Source organism: Capricornis sumatraensis, chromosome 3 (assembly GCF_032405125.1).
Source record: "Capricornis sumatraensis isolate serow.1 chromosome 3, serow.2, whole genome shotgun sequence".
Lineage (NCBI taxonomy): Eukaryota > Metazoa > Chordata > Mammalia > Artiodactyla > Bovidae > Capricornis > Capricornis sumatraensis.
In genome coordinates, this window is record NC_091071.1 from 93,806,409 (window position 1) to 93,822,261 (window position 15,853).

Genomic DNA, 15,853 nt, shown 5'->3' on the forward strand with positions numbered 1-15,853 from the left:
AGAAATCATTTATATTTTCCCCATTTTCTTTATCATTTTCTCTGTATGGTGGTGGTTTAGTTGCTAAATCATGTCCAACTCTGCAGCCTGCCAGGCTCCTCTGTCCATAGGGTACTCCTGGCAAGAATACTGGAGTAGGTTGCCATTCCCTTCTCCAGGAGATCTTCCTGACCCAGGTTTTGAACCTGGGTCTCCTGCATTGCAGGCAGATTCTTTACCAACTGAGCTACAAGTACAAATTTGTGCAAATATATGTGCATAAAGGAATATTTTTTCTACTATGTGTTAGAAACATAATATTTTCTTTCCCTAAATATTTCAGTATGTATGTCTTAGGAAAATGGGCCTTCTCTCAGATAAAAATATATTATAAAATTAGCATTTTAATTTGATGTATTATCTAATCCATAGTCACATTTAAATTGTTAATTGTTCCAAAATGTCCTTTACAGCCCATTCTATCATCCCCTTATCCAGTGTTCAATACATAATATTTAGTAGTCATCTTTTTTTCTCATTTTGCTGTGTCTCATGTTTCCTCACCCAGCTTTTTTTCTTTTTTTTAACAGCATTTTGTAGAATATCTCTTACAGTTTACTTCATATTTCCTTAACATTAGTTTCAGGCTCTACATTTTTGGTGAAAGACCACAGAAGTGATATATCCATTTTTAATGAGTCATATCAAGAGGCAACATGATGTTATTATTTGGTAAACTTTGATCATTTAGTTAAGGTGCCATCCAAGAGGTTTCTCTTTTAAGTCACTGTTTTATAACCTTTGTAATTATCCATTCACCTTCATCCTGATGGTAACATATGGTTTTCTAATATCATTGGTTAATTTTGCAGGTTTTGAAGCCGTATGTGTCTAGAATTATATACTATGTACCCTTCGTGTATATATTCTTTTATTTTACATTGTTTTGAGAGCCATCCGTTTTGCTATGCCATTGCCATTTGTTTGTTCTCATTATTATATGGTATTCCATTATGTGACTATACCTCAATTTATTTATGCATTCATAAACAATTGGGCAATTGTCTAGGCATTACTATTAAAAATGTGTTCTATAAACATTCTTATAAATGTCATTTGGAGAGTCTATTGGGAGTATAACTAGAAGGAATAGAATTGTTCAGTTGCAAGGTCTCCATTTATTTAGTTTTGGTGGGTGTTTCCAAAGAGTTTTAAAAGAGTTGTATGGTAACAGCTTATACTGTGACCAGGAGTAAATGAGAGTTCCAGTTGACTGAAGTAATATCACCTTTATTTCTTCCTTTCCATTTTTGTCATGTTTTATAGCACTTGCTAGAGTTCTAGCACAACTGAGAAGTGTCAAATATAATTTTTTATCATGAGTCAGAGTTGAATTTTATCAGACAAATTTTCTTCATCTACCAGAGATATGATTTTTCACCTTGTTTTCTATTTATGTATTAAAACATGGATTGATTTTCAATTTTTTACATTTTATTCATTTTTTATTGAGCTATAGTTGATTGAAAATATATTAGTTTCTGGTGTACAACAAACTGATTCAGGCATATCTGTAGAAATAGATGTGTGTATACGCTTTTTCAGATTCTTTTCCCTTATGGGTTATTACAGAATATTGAGTATAGTTTTCTGAGGTATGCAAGTAGGTCCTTGTTGGTTATATGTTTTATGTAAAGTAGTATGTATATATTAATCCTAAACTCCTAATTTATCTCTCCCCTGCTTTCCTCATAGGCAATAACTCTAAGTTTGTTTTGTATGTCTATGGATGTATTTCTGTTTTGTAAGTAAGTTCATTTATATCTTTAAAAAATTCCTTATATAAACAATGTCATATGATATTTGTCTCTGTCTGGCTTGAGTCACTTAGTATGTTAATCTCTAGGCCCATCTATGCTGCTGAAAATGGCATGATTTCATTCTTTCTTATGGCTGAGTAGTATTACATTTTGTGGATATGTGTGTGTGTATGTGTATGTATGGCATCTTTACCAGTTCATCTGTCAGTGGACATTTAGGTTGCTTCCGTGTCTTGGCTATTGTAAATAGTGCTGCAATGAACACTGGAGTGCATGTATTTTTTTGAGTTAGATTTCTTTCCATAGATGCCCAGGAGCAGGCTTGATGGATCATATGGTCACTCCATTTTTAGTTTTTTAAGGAAAACTCCATACTATTCTCCATAGTAGCCACACCAACTTACATTCTCACCAAAGCGTAAGTGGGTGACTTTTTCTCCATACTCTTCTCCAGCATTTATTATTTGTAGGTGTTTTGGTGATGGTCAGTCTGTCCATGGTGAAATGATACCTCATTGTAGTTTTGATTTGCATTTCTCTAATAATGAACAATGTTGAATATGTTTTGTGTGCCGTTGGCTGTCTGTATGTCTTCTTTGAAGAATGTCTATTGAGATCTTCTGCCCATTTTGATTAGTTTATTTATTTATTTTTTTAGATATTGAGTTGCATGAGCTGTTCATATATTTTGGAAGTTAACACCTTGTTTGTTGCATCACTTGTAAATATTTTCTTCCATTCTGTAGATTGCCTTTCAGTATATGGTTTCCTTTGCTGTGCAAAAGCTTTAAGTTTAATTAGGTTCTATTTGATTATTTTTATTTCCATTGCTCTAGGAAATTTATCCAAAAAAATACTCCTGCAGTTGATGTCAAAGAGTGTTTTGCCTATGTTTTCCTTTAAGAGTTTTATAGTATTTGGTCTTACATTTAGACCTTTAATCCATTTTATTTTTATATATGGTATTAGAGAATATTTTAATTTTATTCTTTTCACATGTAGTTGTTCAATTTTTCCTGCACCACTTATTGAAGAGACTATCTTTTCTCCATTTTATATTCTTGCCTCCTTTGTCATAGATTAATTGACCATGAATCTATTAATTGACCATGAATCGCAGGTCGCAAAGAGTTGGACATGACTGAGCAACTGAACTGAAAGAAAATCCTTAAGACACTACCAGAAATATACAATATCAACAAATTGAAGAATCCTAGGGGTTTTCTGTAGGATTCTTCAATTTGTTGATGTTGTATATCACATGATTTGTGGATGTGGAAAAATCCTTGCATCCCTGGGATAAATCCAACTTTTTGGATTTGGTTTGGTATTCTTTTGTAGAGGATTTTTGTATCTATGTTTATCAGTGATACAAGCCTGTAATTCTCCTTTTTTGTGATATCTGTCTGGTTTTGGTATCAGGGTGGTGGTGGCCTCATAGAATGAATGCAGAAGTGATCTTGTCTTTGGAATTTTTTGAAATAGTTTCAGACAAATAGGTATTAACTCTTTTCTAGATGTTTGATAAAAGTCCCTTGTGAATCCCTTTTATATTGGAGTTTGGTTTGTTGGGAATTTTTAAATCCAGCTCAATTTCAATAGTTGTAATTGGTCTGTTCATATTTTCTGTTTCTTCTTAGTTCAGTCTTAGGAGATTATAAACTTTCTAAAAATTTTTCAGTTTATTCAGATCACCCATTTTATTGGCATATAGTTGCTTGTAGTAGTCTCTTATGATCCTTTGTGTTTATGTGGTATCAGTTGTAACTTCTCTTTTTTCCAAAGAGTTTTTCAGAGGGCTTGCACCAACTTTTACTCTGTTCAGAAGTAAATGAGAATTCCAGTTGATCTGAGTATCACTTTTATTTCTTCCTTTCAAATTTTTTTTCTGTATCACACTTGCTAGAAACTCCAAGAAATGTTGAATATAATTTTATCATTAATAAGAGTTTAATTTAATAAAAAAAAATTTTTATCAATTGAGATAATCATATGATTTTCAGTTTAATTTCTATTTATGTGATAAAACATATAGATTGATTTTCAAATGTTAAGCCAACCTAGATCTATAAGATTGTAATAATTTGGAAATTATCCTTTTAATGTACTTCTGGATTACATATGTTAAGATTTTATTAAGTATTTTTGAGTCCATGAGAGAAATTGTTCTCTAACTTTCCTTCCCTTTAATATCTTTGTCAGGTTTTGGTATCAAAATTATGCTAGCCTCATAGAAAGTTGGAGAAGTTCTCTCTTCTTCTGCTTCAGACACACATTAGAGAAATTTTTTTAAATTCGGTAGAGTTTGCTGTTGAAGCTGTTTAGGCCACAGCTTTTGTTTGTGAGAAAATTTTAAATAACTCAGTTTCTTTGTTAGATGTAGAATGTTCAGATTTATAATGTCTCCATCAATTTTTGGTAAGTTATAAGCTGAAATTGTTATTTTTTGGCATAAATGTGATTATATCTCCTTTAAAAATATCTGTAGGGTCTCTGCTGATGTCCTCTTTTATTCTGACATTGTCATTTGTTAGCCTTTCTTCTTGTTTACTCATATCTGGTTATCTGTTTCATTAATATTTTCAAAAAATCAGTTTTTGGCTTTGATTAACTATATTGTAGATTTATTTTCTACTTGTGAATTTCTGATTTTACATTATTTTTTTTAATGCGCTTGTAATTTTCTGGATTCTCTTTATTTAATTACTTTCTGATACTCTCACTTAATACTATATGTTTCCCTTTGTTTAAGAGTATCTACAATTTTGATTCATTGTTTGTGATATTTAATATTCACATATGTTAAAATATTTTCTACTTATCAATATGGTTATTCTTAAACAAATAGCAGTTAAAGTTTATTAATTTCTAGTTTTAATTTGCAATCTCTGATGTTAATGTTCCACATCTGAGATGTCCAGTCCAGTAGTTATTAGTCATTTGTGGCTTTTGAACACTTGATACTTGGCTGGTGCAGTTGAGAAACTGAATTTTTTATTCTAAAATTTAATTAAACAAATGTAAATAGTCACATGTAGCTACTATTTTCTCTATTAGCATAGATAGGTCATCAAACAACATAATTTCTACATTGGCATAATTAAAAAGAAATTAATAGATGAAAAATGAGATACTGCTGATATTTTAAAATCTCCTGATCTGGGGCAGAATGCATAGATAGCACTCTCTGAAGCCCAGATAGGAGTGTTAGATTTGGAGTCAGAATGGAAATTGTTTGATCCCAGATTAGCTTGGCCATTCTCCTGACTATGGAGTTGATGATTTTTTGATCTCTGATGATACAGTGAAATAATATCCATTGTGTTTGACAGCTCTGATTATCTGATTTAGAAAGCTTAAGTATGGCACTTAGAAAAAGTGGAGGAATGTGAAGAAAATCTAGTATGAATCCAAAAGGAACACTGATAAACATTTTTAAAACTCGGCTTTATTTAGGTGTGTCTTTCCTCCCTATTTTTCAAATTCAGCATTCATAAGCATTCCTAAACATTCATCTTGTTTCTCTCTTTGCTGGGGTGGGAAATTTCCATAGTAATATCCTAGGAAAAGAGATGAGAAAGTAGAAAAACAAAGGAAGATCAAAGAAAAAGTTTGAATTCAGGATATAACTGAGCTTGTACTTAGAAAATGTTGCACCTTAAAAATTAAAATTCAATTAGAGTTCAGTTGTCTTATTGAGGAAAACATGATTACAATCTTTATACCTTATAATTATCATTATGCTTTTCCTTATCCTTTGTTAAGTATTTCAGTGACTTATCTCACAGCTTCTGTAATTTTGAGTAAATCAGTGCTATGCACTGATGTGGACCTTAGCTAGCTGAGAATGTTTACCTTTCACTGAATCAAAGGTGATTATAATTATTTTCAGGGAAAAGTCATGAAATTACCACCTACTTTGAAAAGGAACTCTAACAAGTCCTGAATTTCAGAGAATAGAATCAGACCCTTGAGTTATAAACAGGAGAAAAAAACCCTCAGAGGCCTGTGAACAATAATTTCTAAAACTAAAGCTCTTGTCTTTAATAACATGTCAGAATTGTACTCTAAAGTTGGTAACAGTGCAGAGAAAAGAATGGAACAGTTTAAAGAATATTTTATTGCTTGGGGACATTTCAGGATAAAAGTCTTTTAGGATATTGTCATATTGGTAGAATACCAACATTATAAGTTCCTTTGTGAAATGTCGCTATCAGAGAGATTAATTTTAGAAGTATAGGATCACAGAAATGTTTCCATTGATGTAGGTTACTTTGTTGAACTCCAAAAATGTGTCAAGAGTAACAAATCTATCTGACATGTCCAGTCAAGGACTTGTTTTAAGCAGAAACTGTGGCTTGCAGGACACTGTTACATTTTAATTTTGTTTTTCAACCACAAAAAGGAGTCTTTGTTTGTAGTCAGGATGAACACCTGTGGAATCCTAAAACATTTACAGACATGTCTTTAAAAGCTCTACGGTACAGTTAAGATTTAATCTATCAAAGTGGTATAAATAATGTAGACATAGCCTTAGGTGCCAATTCTTCCCACAGCAGATAGAAAAACATAACAGCAAGAACTTCTTTGCTGATTTTTATATAGTGCAAACAGACACTGCCAAGGGCAGAGGGGAACAGTGTAATCTAGAGATGAAAACTTCTTGATATTAGTAATAATGTTCTGAAGTCTAGAAATGGGAAATATAAGGGTTCTGGCAAAGCTATAATTATGCAGAAGAAATAAAATTCAGATAGGTTCGTGCTTGAAAACTTGGACATCATTTTGAAACTTATAATTCAGAAAAAAGTAGTAAAAGAATGATCAACCATTCTGGGTCTAAGCATTGACCTTCCATATCTTTTAAATCTAATCTAAAGGTATTTCAATATTTATTCATGCCATTAAAACAACTCTGCTAGAATTGAATGTGTAGATTCAGTCTACAATTTAAACCATTGAATTATTAAAAATGAAATAAAGCGTGCAAGTACTACATTGACTACCATGAGGAATAAAAAGAATTGTAAGATGGGTTCTAATTCTAAAGATGACTAAGATCTAGCTGGAAAGATGAGAAAATATTTGAGTAGAAATTAAGATTCAAGGTGGTATATTTGAAAGTTATTATTGGTTGAGTTGTTCTGGAAAGCATCTTTGTTAGAAAAGAAAGTGAGAGTTAATGAAGGCAAAGCTTGGCATATGTCAGTGTGATGAGGGAAGTGAGTTCTTAACAGGAGTACTGATGTAGAGATGGAGAAACCAGGAGACAAAGTGTCACTGATTTTAGCTGGAAGGATAGTGACATTGATATTAGAGTAATACAGAAGTAAATTTGGAGAATTATTTCCCAGAATGTGGAGGAACTGGAATCACAGAGAAGTGTAGTCATTGAAGAAAAAATAAAAGGGTCTTGGAAAAGATTACCATTATAGATAGAAACCACCATGAAATAGATGTTCAATGAATATTCATTAAATGAATGAATTGGGAGACTATCACTAGATATTTATTACCAGTCTTTAACAATAAGGTCCATTATAGAAGCAAACAGATAAACCCAAAGCAGATACATTAGAAAAGAGATCCTATTTCATTTAGAATAGGATTAGAGATGAGATGAGGAACTAAAGAAGCAAGTGCTCTTTCTACAGCTACACAATAAGAAAGGTAAAAAGCTAGACATTCAACTCTCTTTTTGAAGTGAAAGAACTCTAAGCTTCATTGCACTACCTATTTCACCTAGTACTACCCAAAATCTGTTGTTTATTACATAATCTCCCCCTATGAAAGACTTTAACTTCCTTCCCTTTTGCTCTGTCTTTATAGGATAACAAATGTCTGTGTTCCAGGTCACCTTCTTAGGAAGCAATTTCTTGATCACTTTCAGGCAGTGTCAGGTACCCCCACTCTGTACAGCAAAGGTACGTACAACTCTTATTATATTGTACCTTTCAAATACAGTTCATTCCTTCACATGTTTGTCTCATGTTTTACTCTGTTCCTATTAATCTGTTTCTAGCATAGTATATGATTGACAAATATCTAATGAATTAAATAACTATTTCCAGTATCATAATTCTGACAGAGTAGAAAACTTATAAAACAATTCATTATCTCTAGAAAATGAAAACAAAAGGATTTCTGGCTCTCAAATGATGCTTTTTTAATACCTGGAGGGAATAAATAGAAAGATGATAATTTCAAGTTTCCTTATGAATTCTAGGTTCAGCCTAAATAAGGTACTTTCATATTAGACATTTCATATCCCTCTCTCTACACACACACATACATACATATATTTATGTATGTATATATAATATATAATCTTAATGATCTGTTTTCTACAAACACACACACACACACACATACACATGTAAATTTTTACTTGATGGGAATATCTTCAAAAATACCATGCTTCTGCCATGTGGCTTTCCAAACAATTTCCATAAATAATCAAGACAAATCTTATTCTTCCTTCAACCATACTCTTACTTTATTTCAGTTCAGTTCAGTTGCTCAGCCGTGTCCGACTCTTTGCGACCCCATGAATTGCAGCATGCCAGGCCTCCCTGTCCATCACCAACTCCCGGAGTTCACTCAAACTCACGTCCATCGAGTCCGTGATGCCATCCAGCCATCTCATCCTCTGTTGTCCCCCTTTTCCTCCTGCCCCCAATCTCTCCCAGGATCAGAGTCTTTTCCAATGAGTCAACTCTTCACATGAGGTGGCCAAAGTACTGGAGCTTCAGCTTTAGAATCATTCCTTCCAAAGAACACCCAGGACTGATCTCCTATAGGATGGACTGGTTGGATCTCCTTGCAATCCAGGAGACTCTCAAGAGTGTTTTCCAACATCACAGTTCAAAAGCATCAATTTTTCAGTGCTCAGCTTTCTTCACAGTCCAACTCTCACATCCATACATGACTACTGGAAAAACCATAGCCTTGACTAGACGGACCTTAGTCGGCAAAATAATGTCTCTGCTTTTGAATATGCTATCTAGGTTGGTTATAAATTTTCTTCCAAGGAGTAAGCATCTTTTAATTTCATGGCTGCAGTCACCATCTGCAGTTGATTCTGGAGCCCCCCCAAATAAAGTCTGACACTGTTTCCACTGTTTCCCCATCTATTTCCCATGAAGTGATGTGACCAGATGCCATGATCTTCATTTTCTGAATGTTGAGCTTTAGGCCAACATTTTCAGTCTCCTCTTTCACTTTCATCAAGAGGCTTTTTCATTCCTCTTCACTTTCTGCCATAAGAGTGGTGTCATCTGCATATCTGAAGTTATAGATATTTCTCCTGGCAATCTTGATTCCAGCTTGTGCTTCTTCCAGCCCAGTGTTTCTCATGATGTACTCTGCATATAAGTTAAATAAGCAGGGTGACAATATACAGCCTTGACATACTCCTTTTCCTATTTGGAACCAGTCTGTTGTTCCATGTCCAGTCCTAACTGTTGCTTCCTGACCTGCATACAGATTTCTCAAGAGGCAGGTCAGGTGGTGTGGTATTCCCATCTCTTTCAGAATTTTCCACAGTTTATTGTGATCCACACAGCCAAAGACTTTGGTATAGTCAATAAAGCAGAAATAGATGTTTTTCTGGAACTCTCTTGCTTTTTTGATGATCCAATGGATATTGGCAATTTGATCTCTGGTTCCTCTGCCTTTTCTAAAACTAGCTTGAACATCTGGAAGTTCACAGTTCACATATTGCTGAAAACTGGCTTGGAGAATACTCTTACTTAGTTATGTGTTATTTATTTTGTGGAAGATTCCCAAATTTTAATATTTAGAAATAAGCAATAAGTAGATGTTCTATGGAATAAATCATGCAATAAAGACATAGTGATTAAAGAGAATTTTCCAGGAGTTTCCTACTTAAACTTTTTGTATCTTTGGGTATTTTTTGTTTGTTTGTTTTGTTTCATTCTGGAAATCCACTGTTGGCCTTAAAAGGGCTGTGTGCTCCTGAAATTGTGTGCTGTGCCTTGTAATATAAGCATTTTTTCTTTGGGAAAGTTTTTTGCATTTTTGTTGTCAATGTCAGACATTGAAAGTTATCTATGACTGAAACTATTCTACTCTTTCCATTTTAAAGAGTTAGACAATGAGATATATGCTCAGTGAGAATAGCAATTGTAGTAGCAATAAAGATAGATAATTTCAAATTGATTGTATCTTTTAATCCTAACCCTGAGAAGTAAATTTTTTAAATCTTAATTTTTCTGATTATTAAATTGAAGTTCTGATCTCAAACATCTTGCATAAGTTCAGCAAGTTATTCCACGGTAGACCATGTAACCAAGCTTCCCATCTACAAATCTACAGCTCATTTCAGTAGACCTGGTCCTTGCCCCACCAACTCTCTTCAGGACTCTTTCTCCTTCCATCTGTTTTCCTCCATGCATAACCATGATTAGTGCTTGAACAGCTTGTCCAACTGTTCCCAGCCTCACTTCCCACCATGGTTTCAGGTCTCCTAAGCTTGGCACATTTTAGGGCTGGGAAATCTGACTCAGCAGAACTGATATTTTGAGTTGGCCATAAGGAAATCTGTATGGTCACACTTCACTGCAGTGGTCAGGATGGTGGTATACAGGAATGGAAACAGAATTGCCAGAAAGAGCTTTGTGCTGAACATTTGGACAGGAGGGTAAAAGAAAACACATGACCTTGGAATAAAGCGAGGAGAGGAAGGTAAAAGAGAGACCATGTGGTATCAAGGAACTTGGCTCAAGCAGAAAAGGCCCCATATATCAGTAACAGAGAAGGCAGACTTCCACAGTGTCAGGAGAGCCTGCTCCTAGTAGGTCTCAGCGACTCTGTCTCTAACTACTGCCTGAAACCATCCTCTCTGGACAAAGAAAAGCAGTTTCTAGGAAGTTGAAGCCAAACCCATCCATCTGACCCAACTTTTGTAGGGACATTTAAAGCATCTTAACTCATTAGTTCTGCATACTGCATGAATTCTGTTAGTTGGATCTTTGTGATGCAAAACCATCTTCATTATATTCTCATTTAATTCTGAAATTCTGTACCAGCATGACAGCATCAGTGTTTCTCCCTGCTCCCACCATTCCTCATCTTCTTCCTGGATGCTTTCAGATACCAAAATTAAGGGACAGTTTTGCAACGTAACTAAAGCCTGAGGAGGAAACAATACTGGCTTCTGGTTACTAGGGATTTCAGATACCTTCATTTATTCTTACTGTTTTATTAAGAAATTGAGGTTCAGAATTGTCATATCACCTAATGGGGATAGAAACCTTGAGTTTTCAAATTTCTGACTAAGAACCACTCCATCTGTATTGTGCAGTGTTCAGTACACATATTCCTAATACTGCTGATTGACCAGAAAGGAAATTGGTTTCTGATGCTTATTCTTCTTGGTATTAAGCTTAATAAGGATTTTATTAGTCCAGTAACATTGCCATATAAATCCATGGCCCCTTGGTACTTAGTTATTTGTATCCATGGATGCACTCAACTGGAGCTTCCCAAGTGGAGCAGTGGTAAAGAACCCACCTGCCGATGCTGGAGACATAAGAGACACAGGTTCGATCCCTGGGTCGGGAAGATCCCCTGGAGGAGGTAATGGCAACCCACTCCAATATTCTTGCCTAGAAAATCCCATGGAGAGAGGGGCCTGGTGGGATACAGTCCATGAGGTTGCAAAGAGTCGGACATGACTGAGCAACTGGGCACACACACACATGCACTGCATTAATCAGGTCAGTGTTTACACCTATCATGGACCGTCTCGTTCTCTGTCTTTCCACATTGGTTTAAGCCAAACATTGTGATTGGAAATATCACAGGGCACAAGTGGTTTTCACAAATCTGTAGATAATTTTCCACCACTAAATTAAGTCCCCTACATATGAATGAGTTCCATTCCAAGAGCATGTTCATAAGCATAAAAGTTGGCACTAGTGGTAATGAACCTGCCTGCCAGTGCAGGAGACATAAGAGGCATGGGTTCGATCCCTGGGTTGGGAAGATCCCCTGGAGGAGGGCATGGCAACCTACTCCAGCATTCTTGCCTGGAGCATCCCCATGGACAAAGGATCCTGGTGGGCTACAGTCCATAGGGCTGCAAAGAGTCGGACACGGCTGAAGCGACTGAGCACATAGCACACAAAAAAAGTTAGCCTAGATACCCAACTAACACAATTGGCTATATATTCAACAGCTATACTGTAATAGGTTTATGATACTTTCCACACAAATAACACATAAAAATACACTAAAAAAGTGAAGCATTTTTACTCTTACAGTATCTTGAACAGTACAATAGTACAATACAATAGCTGGTGCTTCTCAGTACTAGCTACATCACTGCTGCTTTCATGCTTGCTTTGGACATCCTGAGCTTGAAAAGGAGATACTGTACTACTGTACTTTTTGCAGTACTGCATAGTAAAGTACACAGAGCCACAGCCACTTGCATGGGATGCACACAAGCACGTGACCATGTGCACCAGACGCATGAACTCACTCACATGACTGGGCAGGTGAAAGCGTCTTTGTGCCTTTGAAAGTCTGCAACTTGAAGTTTCTTATGTAGGGGGTTTTCTGTAGATTCTATTATTACGCTAGAGGCCACGCAAAGCACTAAAATATAGATCGGCAGGATATGTCAGCATTCTGTTTGCTTAGTCTCAAGGTTCCAGGCAGTGGAGGGGAAGATGTGGTAGAGACAGGAAGGGGAATGGACCAGAGATCTGTGATACCTGAGTTCACCTTTCACGTCAGAGAAAGTGAATTTCAAGTGAATCTTTGAGTCTAGTGAAGGTTTATTTTGCGCTTTCCCTTTGTGGTTCTCTATTTTAATCACCAAGGAAACCTCCTCTTTTTCTACTGAAGTCCTGGAGCTCTGATGGAAAAATGGCTTTTGGCTGAGCCTGCACTTCATTTGTGAAATGTATTGTAGAGAAGGAAAGAGTAGAGGTTTTGCGGTCCATTCTTTCCTCTACTGAGATGATCAGTACTGGTCTATTTAGAGACTGTGCTCTCAGCCTCTAGCTGGTGATGGACTGGCAATATAATCCATGACTCTCAAGCCACTGAAATTTTGGTTTGGCTTGTTACCAAAACCTCAGGACAAACTAGCCTGTCCTGACTGGTACATTTCCCACTGTTTTCCCTCCTGATGAAAAGTCCGTGGACTTTTGTCTTTTGAACTAGGACATTGAAGAGTTGCTTATATATTATAGTTAGTAATTTAGGCATAATTAACTGTTATTATAAGGCCAAATTAGTTGAAAACAAAACAGTGCTTCACAGTTAGAGCAAATTTAGCAAAATGAGCAAGAGGAAGGATTGGTTCTTCCATTGTGAAGTGGCTGTGGGACACCATGTATAAAAGAGAACTTTTAGGTTACCTCCTTGTAATCTGTCATCCCAGCCACTACTGGCATAACTTTAACTTCGCTAAGCCTCAGTCTTCCCATCTGTATTTATTACTAACAGTATTTTTCTCATATTGTTAATAAGAGGATTAAATGGGATAATGCATGTAAGATACCTAGCACAATGCTTGGATATTAGTAATAAATTAATAAATGGAAACAACTATTTTTATTCCAACATTTTTCCATCCCATCTTAATTCCTGTCTGAGTATAGTCATGCTTGCTTCAGCATTGTAAAAATAATTATTTTTGTTCATATGAACAGCTTACCATTTACGCCTAATGATGTGTAGCACAATAGCTGCTATACATATCATTAAATATGTGTCTGATTAACTTTGTTGTAATTTTAATTGCAACACAAAATTCCTCTGGTGCATACTCAACCGTCAAAGACTATTGCTCATGAAACATGGTCGACTGCTTTCAGCCTGAAAGGATTAGGGGGAGTGTTGATCACACATAGTATAAATCATAGACCTGAGAGCAGCAGAGCTCAAAGGAAAGAACACGAGGTTGGGATTTATGTAGACCAAGGACTAAAAGCTTCAGCTCCATGACTGCAATTTGTGCAAACTTCTTCTGAGAGTTTTTCTCTGTGGAGCATGGCTAGTGAGACCTACTGTGTAGGATTTTGTGAGGAATAGAGATGCTATACATGAGATGATTCAATAAGGATCTTGGAACACAGTAGACAGTTTTGGACTTTGATTTGTAAGAGACTTCTGGAATTCCATTATATGAGTCACCCTCTGCTTTGGAAGTATAACCTTATCATGTCCTCCCCTCATTGTGTACCAAAGCAGAGTTGAAGATACCAGCATGATTTGCCCAGGGTCATGTAGCTTCTAAGGGAAGTAGAGAAGCTGAGCCGGCAATGAGTGCCCCACCTCTTCCTTTCCTCCCTTCTTTCACTCGGCCTTTGCCCACTGCTAGCAAAACAACCCAAAGCACACATTCTTCTGGGGTTGAGTCAGTGGCATCCTGTGCCTTCCTACCCAGAGAGAGGAAGCACATTTGAGTCAGGAGGAAATGGAACTGCCACATAGGAAAGGACATCAAAGAAGAAACAGAGGACAGCCAACCTGCTCTGTGCTATAAATGTGGCAAAAAGCCACATCAAAATGGTTTTGTAGACTCAATAAACTTGAGAATATAAATAACAAAATGGTATCTGAGTAACACCCCTTCTTCAGGAAGGAAATTAGGGCTCTCTCCTGCTAATCAGAGCCTGTCTTCATGGGGCCTGAGTTCCAACTTTCACAGGAGAGCTGCCTTTTCTGGGTAAGCATGTCTGAATACTTCCTTCCTTGTAGAGTCTTCTTTCACTTGACAATGACCCAGTGTGTGGACAGACTGAGTAATCTGAGCTGTCTAGGATGATGGCTGCAAACTGTCGCTATGGAGTAGCTGTTCATTAGAGGACCCCATCTGCTGTGTCCTGTCCTTTCTTAGAATGGACAGCTGCTTTCTCAGAAGGTCTAGTGCTGGTGAACAAAGCTTGATTCAGAGCTTTGAGGGAGATTAATAGACAATTCAGACTTGACTGCTCTCTCTCTTTGCTACCTATTTGCATCTTGCCCTGGTCTTTTCTCCGAAGTCTTGGGAATAGTTGATTTTGATCATATAGTATTTCATTAGGGAGGTGGGTTACTTTACTTCCCATGTACTCCTATAAAAGTGTAATTGCAAGGATGAAATGAAAGAATATGAGTGAACATGCATGTTCTTAGATAAATATTAAGTGTGAAGAAAATGGTATTTTTCTGTCCTTCCTGTAAAATATTTTCTAAATCTAGGGAAAGGAAGCTATAGTAAATATAGGTATTTTTGAGTATTTCAAAAACAGGAAGGGTAAAAGGTGGGAGAAGATTCTAACTCCTTATCATGTTGAATATTTCACTTTATATATCTTTAAAATTTTATGATTAAAAGGAACAATGATAAAAATTAACTCATTATAGATAAATAGTGTACCCTTAGTGAGTGTTGTCTGTATTAGGTATATAGTTCATTTTAATATTAACTAAAATTGTCTTTCAAAAATCACCACCTCTATTCATTTAATAAATGAAGCAAAATTAGGCATTTGATATGGTTTGTTGTTAATGAATTCAGAGTATGAATGAAGCCATTTGAGGATAATATTTTTCTGGTTATGATAAAAGCTGTTTATGATTTTTCTGGTTATGAGCTTGTGGTTTAAAAAAATTGAAAACACTGTTGCTAGAGGAGTTGTTGTTCATCAGCTCAGATTTAATTTTCTCTGGTTCTTGGGAAAGGTCCTGGAAAAAAACAGTCCCATGATTAAAGCTGAGAATTCTATGATACCCAATGGATCTTTTTTTAAAATGTAACACTTACTGAAATAACTAAATACATTGTTTCTCAGTGTCCTTCATCACAGCAGTTGTTGAGCAGTGGAGAAGCAATTAGCTTCTTTTGCAGTATTAAGTGATGTGTCAAAGAAGGGGAAATGAAAGTTCTGAAATGTCTTTTTCCTAGAGGTCATATCATTTATATAAGAGTTCACCATGATATACATATATAATTTATTTGATATCAATAAGCCTATCTATCACACTACTGATGCCTCAAATAGTCAGAGAGGAAAACTGGAAATAATTGGTGT